Source organism: Phasianus colchicus, chromosome 2 (genome assembly GCF_987193195.1).
Source record: "Phasianus colchicus chromosome 2, bPhaCol1.hap1.1, whole genome shotgun sequence".
Lineage (NCBI taxonomy): Eukaryota > Metazoa > Chordata > Aves > Galliformes > Phasianidae > Phasianus > Phasianus colchicus.
Genome location: NC_143437.1, coordinates 68141903 through 68150337, shown reverse-complemented (window position 1 = coordinate 68150337; position 8435 = coordinate 68141903). Strand labels below are relative to the sequence as shown.

The window sequence follows — 8435 nt, the reverse complement described above, 5'->3', positions numbered from 1 at the left end:
TTCTGTGGAAATGATGCTCTTTCCCTCTACAGTGTGTTGAATTCATCCTGTCTGAAAGAAAGCTACAAAGGTTAGGAGCTCCGGTGCCCACCCAGTGGTCTCAAGCAGCTTCTGACCCATTGGTGTTAAAAAGATTAGTCGTCTCTACATTGCAGCTGTTTACAAACTGCCAAATGGAGAAGGGGTCATGGTGCCCTGCCACATCACTTTTCCTCCAGAAATGCTGGGCCTGGTTTGCAGTCTGGCTGCTAAGCTGCTGAAGGCCAGTCATTTTTGCCAACCTGTCAGCCACCAATGGTCAGGCCTACCCGGCGGCCATCTTTGAACCGAGGAACAGCACAGTCAGTCACCGAGGAGCATAGCATTTTGAAAGAGTGGGTTAAAGCTATTAGGGTTAGGATCTCTATAGTTATTTCAAATGGGTTTTTGGTCTCTCGCACTCATAAGACCTTGTAGGCTGTTACTCAGATTATTTTCCTTCATCGTGAGTGCCTTGGACTCCCACGGGTCAGTGAAAGCTTCTGCCTACAGAATGAGACCAGGATGTGCAGAGACCTGGCACCTGAGCAGGTTAAAGCTACAAAACAAAATCTGTCACGGAAAGGAACTTCCTTTATTGACTGAAAAATATGCAGAGATTTTCAGGTTGCAATAAAGCCAAATATTTGTCAAGAAGAAAATCATTGCTGTAGTTTAGATGAAGTTGATGACCATTCTCAACTAATGGAAGAAAGCTCGATGCATGTATGACCTTTAGAAGAGTTACTTGAATGACTGAGAACTGTCTAAATAAAAGTAGAGTTTGGTTCTGCATAATCAGTAGCTTAAGAATTTCAATAGCATGTCAGTGGCTCAGGGGAAAAATGCATGACGGCTCGCTTTCTAATTGACCAGGGAAAATCCTGGAAATTTAATCAACACATTTAGTGTACACATTAACAATTCAGTTCACAGATGTTTTGTTAAGAGGCACACAGGCCTTACATTGAGGGAAAAAAATCCATTCACTGATATCTATTTTTACTCCTGTTATTGAGTGAGGAGAAAATTGATGCTGTGGTTGACAGTCAAGGTCCCATTTCACTACACCTGGTCTACATGTGAAGCATTCTTTACAGAAGTGAGCTTGTAATGAAATAGCAGGTGCATAAAAGAAGAAACACAAGCAAGGAGATTAATATCATAAACTTCAGCCTCCGCTACTCGCCAGCCTGGAGTCATTCTCAAATATTTTGTAGATAAACTGGGAATTCTCAGATGCATGAAGTTAAGCAAATCTGAAGATTCCTGTCAAGGGATGAGATACAGTGTTTATCTCTCAGTGCTTCTGATGAATGTAACTCCTCCTGAAAGAAAAAAGAAAACAAAAGTTACTTATTTTTTAGCATGGTTTTTCTTTAAAGGTTATGAAAAGAAAGAAGCTTTTTCTAAAGCGAGAAGAAAAAGAAGTGTTTCTGAATACAAACTATCCATGTAAGATGCTTTTTTTTGTTCCTCTGACATAGGCCAAACCTTTATCAGCTCATTTTTATTAGCATTATTGATGCATCAGGAAAAAGTAAGCAACCAGAATGTTCTTTAAACAGATAATAAAATCCTTCATTCTCAAAATCAAAACCAGATTGCTTCATGCCTGAAAAAGTGGTCTCATCGTAGGCATTATTTTACAAGGGAAAAAAGTCTGTACTCATTTGTAAAATGAGGAACTTTCACAAACAGTGAAAACCAAAAGTGCTGACACAAGAGAGGAAGAATGTTACCACAGTGAGATGTGAAGAAAAGAGACAAAAAATCCAAACCTATACATTTTCAGCCCTATACATCTATGCTCTCACTACATTAATTCACTCACTCATTTTCTTTTGATGTAATTCAGATATTTTAAGGGGAAAAAAAAAAAAAATTGTCCTGTTGAATTGACTTAAACGAGGCTCACATTGACAATATGTATATACCCCCAGAAGTGTTTTCTGCTTCATGTGTATAAATTTGACTCTTCTCCATTAAGGAAACAGAACATTTGGTATCTGCAAACTGTGCATAGAGGTAGGAGAGGCAGAAGTATTCCTGCTATTGCCAGCCTTTCTTCTGACCCTTTCTTTGTTATTTCACTTATTTGAACTATTTTTGCTTTTAGTTCTCTGGCGCAGGGACTGTATTTCCCAAAGGCTGTGAAGTGACTAGAACAATGGTTCCTAGCTTGAGTGGGAATTATTACCACTACTATAATATCAATGCACAGTAACAACATAAAGGATGGTTTTCTCTTAAAAATGCCCCATCCCTTCCCTACTGAAAGGAACTGACAGAAAATACATTTAAAATTAACTCACTTTATTATGTTTTACACCATTTTAGGCAAGAAAAAGTAGAAACAATGAGCTTAAAAAATCCTCCAAAGAAACTAACATGAATAGTACTACCAAAAAGTTTTGTACAACCCATAGTACTCCCATAACTGTTTAGGAACTAGATGAAAAAAAGGTATCAAAGTCATCTAGTTTGACTACTTCTTTGGAAAATAATAACTTTCTGCCTTGGAAAAAAAGTAAATCTCTGCTTCCTGTCTACCATCCTGTTTTGAAGAACATCTTTTAAGCATTCTGTTTCTTCAGCACGCCTATGCTTCAGACCAAGAATATGATCTAACACTTAGTCAAGAAGGGTTCTTCCTACCATGGGGCCTTCTGGTGAGTATTACACAAAAACTTGAATGAGTAGTCTCACATGTTTGTTTCAGAGGCTGTGATGACATCGGAAGAGACATTTGCTTCTCCAGGCAATAAATTGTTGAAACACTAAGACCAATCCTTTTTATCAAACCAGAAGGATTAAAGATCATACTGCCAGAAAAGTATGTGTTTCATCGACCAAGCATTACAGTTTGAGAAGACAAAAAAACTCAGCAGATTTTAATAGCATCAATAATCTCTGTAGAAACATTTAGGGAAAACAAAAGGACAAACTGAGAAATCAGCATATTTGTAGATGGTAAATATAGAAAGATAATTCACTTTACAGATTTCCAGTAAATCATAATAATAACAATGTTTTTTAAAAGTAACAGTGATAATGAACATATGAAGAGTTAACTATCTTGTCCAAACAAAGAAATAGAATAAAGTGGTGCAATTTCTTAAATAGAAGTACTCTAGTTTGCATTTAATAGAGAAAAAGTAGTAAAAGTAGGGAAGTAGAAGAGTACTCACAATTATTCACCTGATGGACTGTGGTCTGTTGTTGCAGATTGTATTGTAGATATGGTGACCGAGGAGAGAGATGAAGGAAGATACAACAACTGCTTGAATTTTGTGCTGTAGGAAGCATCAGAAAGTATTTAAGAGAGCTATGCGTGGGAAGGATTCAGAATCATCTTTCAGGTAAAAGAGGACCACAGAAGTGCCATAAAATCTCAGTCATATAGATACACCGACAAAAGTTGTGAAGAGCAAAAATGTCAAATATTTATTTGGCACAGAGATGAACTGGGACAGGCTTTGAATAAAACATATCTTTTTAGATCTTTTATTTTACAGTTTCTTATTTATTGTGATTCTTGCTTTTTCCCAATAATTATTTAGCTGCCTTTTTTCTTTAGATAATGACTTAAAATCAAAACTACTGAATACACTTGCTAATTAGAGAGCATCAAAGCTTCTGAGCTATTCAGATCTGCTTAGATCCAAATAAAGCACCAATTGAAACTACAGATATTTCTCAGATCTGTGAAAAATCAGTGCAGCTACTCAGGCACTGAGATATGCCTACGTTCAAAAATATTTGCTATGTGCTCTCGTGAGTTTGTTATTATCTGAAACATATTTAGTTAATTGTAGCCATATTCTCTATTGAATTTTACAATGAGCATAATGGTATTCACTGTTTTTTTCTTCCCATTAGATTCAGACTTGCTCATCTGTCTGAGATCTAAAATGTTGGAAACAGTGGAATGGAAAGGACTATGGGAGGTCTGGCTAGACCTTAATGAATTTGTTATCTGTCTGCCCATTTTCTATAAATCTATCAGCTAATGTCTTTTACCAGCTATGCAACAATAGTGGAAGTGCAAACTTGAATTTTCAGATGTCGGTGAGTTACACACTTTGAAAGGTGTAGTAAATTCCAAGTGTAGCCAAGATGTCTGTACAAATCCTTATGAGTTGGTGGTGATTGTCAGGCCCTTCCTTTGATGCATAATGATGACTCTTAAAATTTTTGGGACTTCAGGTGCAGATGTAATACTTGATGAGTCTAGGATGGGCTTCTCATTATATTCTACTTGAGGAAATATGCTGAGCTTAGTAGAAGGAGGGGAGATGAAATCAGTGGCATCTTTCAAGAGAACCATGAGTGTAAAGAGAGATTAAATGATAGTGGCAACAACTTAAAAAAACTGGAAAAGACTGAAAGTAATTGCTATAGAGATTTTTCTTTTGCAAGGTGTTACATTATCGGACTCTTTCATCCAACATATGTAACATAAGGCTGCTGAATAAAAGATACATTTGCTATGTAAACGTGCAGTTGTTTTGGTCAGCACACATCATATTAGTGGATAAAAGTGGGTAGTGAAGTATTTTATCCCAGAGAAAAATTCTAGCAGACTGTCTATTTTGAGAACTGTCATGAGGCACAGCTCATGCATAAATAGGCCCAACTTTAGCATATGCTTCACTTGCTACGTTCAGGTTTGGAGATTACAACAGTCTGAAACTAAAATAGTAGGCTAATTAGGAACCGTCATGAACTTCCTGAGTCAATGAGTTCATCAACTCCAGGCATTACTGGCAATGTTATATAATGGCGACATAAAGCAATTGAGATTCAGCTGAAAAATTACTCACTTTTTGTTGGTCTTCCCACACAAAGGATTTCCACAGCTTCCCTTCTCTGATGGTCAATAATTTTTCTTCTCGCCTCCTGTCTAATATTAGATTTAGTTTATATCTGTTTGCTCTTCTGTGAATACTAGACTTTTGAATATATGATTCTTTTCTCCCTCCACTCTTTTTTCTCTGATTTATTTTAAGAGAATAGTTATATGCCTTTTTGACCTTCATTCTGTTAATCTAACAGAGCAAGGCTTTGCCAGTTTCCTCCTGGAAGGCAGTCTTTTTCTCCCCTAATTCTCTCTGCAACTTCTTTGTACTTGCTCACCTTTGAATCTCCCCTTCCTGATACAGGCTGATCAAAATAGTACATAGTAATCTGAACAAGCCTGGCTAAATTTTGTAGTAGAATGATAATACTTCTCTGTCTCTGCTAGGTGTTGTCTTTAAGTCTGTGTCATGTTGGTTAGGGTAAGCAGTAACCCTGTAAGACATTACTATGACTATGCATTTTTCCTCTTAACCCATTTCATAGAATCATAGAATTACTCAGATTGGAAGGGACCCCAAGGATCATCAAGTCCAACCGCAGCCTAACCATAGTACCCTAACTCTAACAACCCTCTGCTAAATCATATCTCTGAGCACCACATCCAAACAGCTCTTAAACACATCCAGGGACAGGGACTCAACCTCCTCCCTGGGGAGCCTATTCCAGTGTTTAACCACAATTTCTGTAAAGAAGTGTTTCCTAATGTCCAACCTAAACCTACCTTGGCCCAACTTGAGGCCACTTCCCCTCGTCTTCTTCCTAGAGGTCATTTTCAGTATATAGAGAAAATCTTGGCATTAATTCTAAACAGTATGGTGGCTGTGTACATGATATTATTAAATTTCTATTTCTATTACATCAACTCTCAGGGTCATCCCAATTATTCTAATACTGCTGTGTCATTTCAGTTCTCTTTGGTATTAAAAATGCCCCTGCAAGCCTCTAGGGAGAGTCTGACATGAGATCAACCCTCAGCACCAAATCCTCAAGGAACCATACTTGTCTGTGGCCATCTAAACATACGATTTTATTTGCAGCACCAGGCATGGTTGCCTTCTCTTTTCATTACATACAGCTCTTGTATGTATCCTCATCTCTCCAGTCTTAACTGTGCTGCCAAACTAACTGGTTTGCTGAGGTCCAGAAATACAATACCTGTTGTATTTCTTTTGTCTCAAAAGTCAACTGTCATATTACAGAATAATGAATATAGGATAATACACCACTAGAAAATTTACATTGAAAGTATTTCATCTCATCTTCAACATACTTGATTCTTCCTAGTGCTCAACCATTCATTCTTCAGATCAAGACATACTGAAACACTGCATGTAAAAAACTTTCAGTGGCTACACCTGTTTTGCAAAACTAATCAGAGTAGTAGGAAAGAATTACAGTGCTAAAGATTTAGATAGTTAGGTTTCAAAAAAAAATGAAAACTTCCCGAAAACTCTCTATTTTTTTAATTCACAACAGACTTTACATTTACAGGAAACCACTTCTAAAATGCACCAGATTGCAATATTTTCTGTGTCAACTATTTCAAGTGTTCCCAAGAGCTTTCCCTTTGCCTACCCTCCAAACTTCCCTCTCCCAGTTCAGCCTGAAATTCCATTATAATTGAGCTGATCCAATTTTTGCTCAAACCACTTTCACCGCTGGCAGTCTCTAGCCTCATATGAAATAAGTTTGCGAAGCTGACAAAACTGGAATTTGATCTCCTATGCAGGTCCATGCTTTCCAAATGCATTCTGGTAAAAGTAGGAAGAGATTGCATCACTAAAGCCTGCAGTCAATTCAGAAGATTTTTCTCAGCTCTGCATCGCACTTTGTAACTTTGCAAAGAAGTGTTCAGAAAGTTCACACACAGTACAGACCAAAGTTACCCGTTTCCTTCATCATCATAGGGTAGAATTAAAAACATTTGGCCAAGCTGCCTAATAGGCAGCTGCTTGCAATTAGATGGAGCGTTACATTTATTTCTTAACTAACTTCACAACTGGATAACTACAGTATGAGCAATATACCGTGAAAATTTGCTTGCATGTTTGATTTATCTGCATTTCTAGTGGTTTCTGTACCTTGCCCTCCTTTTTCCAGTCTGCCCGCATACTGTCTGACTCTCAGCATTCCCATCCTGTTGCAATATGGCTGCTTAATGGTTTAAGCAAGATTTTTGTCACATTTTACGTAGATGTGCATCTCTGTGGTAGGACATAGGTTGCAAAACTAATGCATTTGATCTTACTAAAATTAGCATTAGTGTCTGAGCAGAAAGCCAGCAATATCTTTTTTTTTTTTGTATATACTGTACTTTCATTTCCCCTGCTAATCTGAGGTTAAGTCCTACTCATCTCCGTTAGACAAATAGACCTACTGACGTGGTTTTGCATAGAAAGTTACCACCAAAAAAACATTTTTACTGTTTCTTCCCAGAGCAGAAACAAAGTGAACAGTACATCCAAAGACACAGTTGCACTTGCTACTCCTTATAAAAAAATGTCCCAAATTAAGAAAGAGAAAGCCTATAACAGAAAACACATCTAAGTGTAATGGTATAAACTCTGCAACTGTATGGATACTGAAAAATAAACGAATAGAATTTCTGTTTCCCATTAATTAATATTAGAAAGCACTGATGTGTCAAGAAACATATTATTAATGCAAGTGGCCTGAAGATAGCCTCAAGTTGAATTTCTTCTCTTTTTCTGACTAAGAAAAGAAACTCAATTAACGTCTTGACAATTTTGTTATTTTTGTTGGAGAAATGCAGAGTGGGAAAAAGATGATTACAAACCAAGGTCGGGGTGAAGGCTGGCAAAGATCTCATTCCTTCTGTACAGTCAAGAGAAGCACTGGAGAGGAGACCAGTTCAATTAGGAAGCTGAGGAAAGAAGAAGGAAGAAAGATAACACCAGAGTGGTATAAAACAGGGTAGAGGAAGATCCACACATAGATGTCCTCGGTGGCATGTGAAAGTTGAGAATCTCCTGTATGAGGGAGGAACACTGCTAGGGACCAGGCTTATTGTTAGCCACAGCAAAAATCCTGCCTGGGGGCCAGGCTAGTGAGATAAAGGGAAGAATAAGTTACTCTAAGATGCTGAACAACAAATCCTGGACCATTAATGTGCACCATGGGTTGGCATGCACCCATTCCCATATTGATTCCTGCTGCTTCTGTTGTTGTTTTACTGCTGGGCAACGGCCTTACTGATATGTGGTCATGAGTACTTCTCACGTCAACAGATCTGGCCAAGTGACAAAAAAAAAGGACAAGTCTACCCAGATTTGTCTTGCGATAGGCAGCACTGCCCCAAATGATAAAGACCAGTGGGAAGAAAGAGATAGGACAGGTGAGCTTTGTACACCCATCAATCTCAGGTTTTCAAAGGGGAGTAATCAAGGAAGCATAGTCAATAGGGTAGAAGAACAGGAAACCTTGAAAGCAGGCTGATACTCCTTACAGTTACAATGTTTATTCTCTTATCATCTTTTCTCAAAACTACTCAGGATCAGAAAATTCAGCCTACCTTTGCAGCTCACCTTCTAGGC

The 8435-nt window shown here is 37.8% G+C and overlaps 1 long non-coding RNA gene across 1 annotated transcript; it reads right to left on the bottom strand.

Moving 5' to 3' along the window:
* Positions 1-650: 650 nt before the first annotated feature.
* On the bottom strand, positions 651-7766 carry LOC116240781 (uncharacterized). The gene is made up of 4 exons (XR_004169401.2): positions 7679-7766; positions 4845-4924; positions 3210-3314; positions 651-1346 (listed from the first exon to the last, which is right to left on the bottom strand). It is a non-coding gene; the product is annotated as an uncharacterized LOC116240781 (long non-coding RNA).
* Positions 7767-8435: the final 669 nt, after the last annotated feature.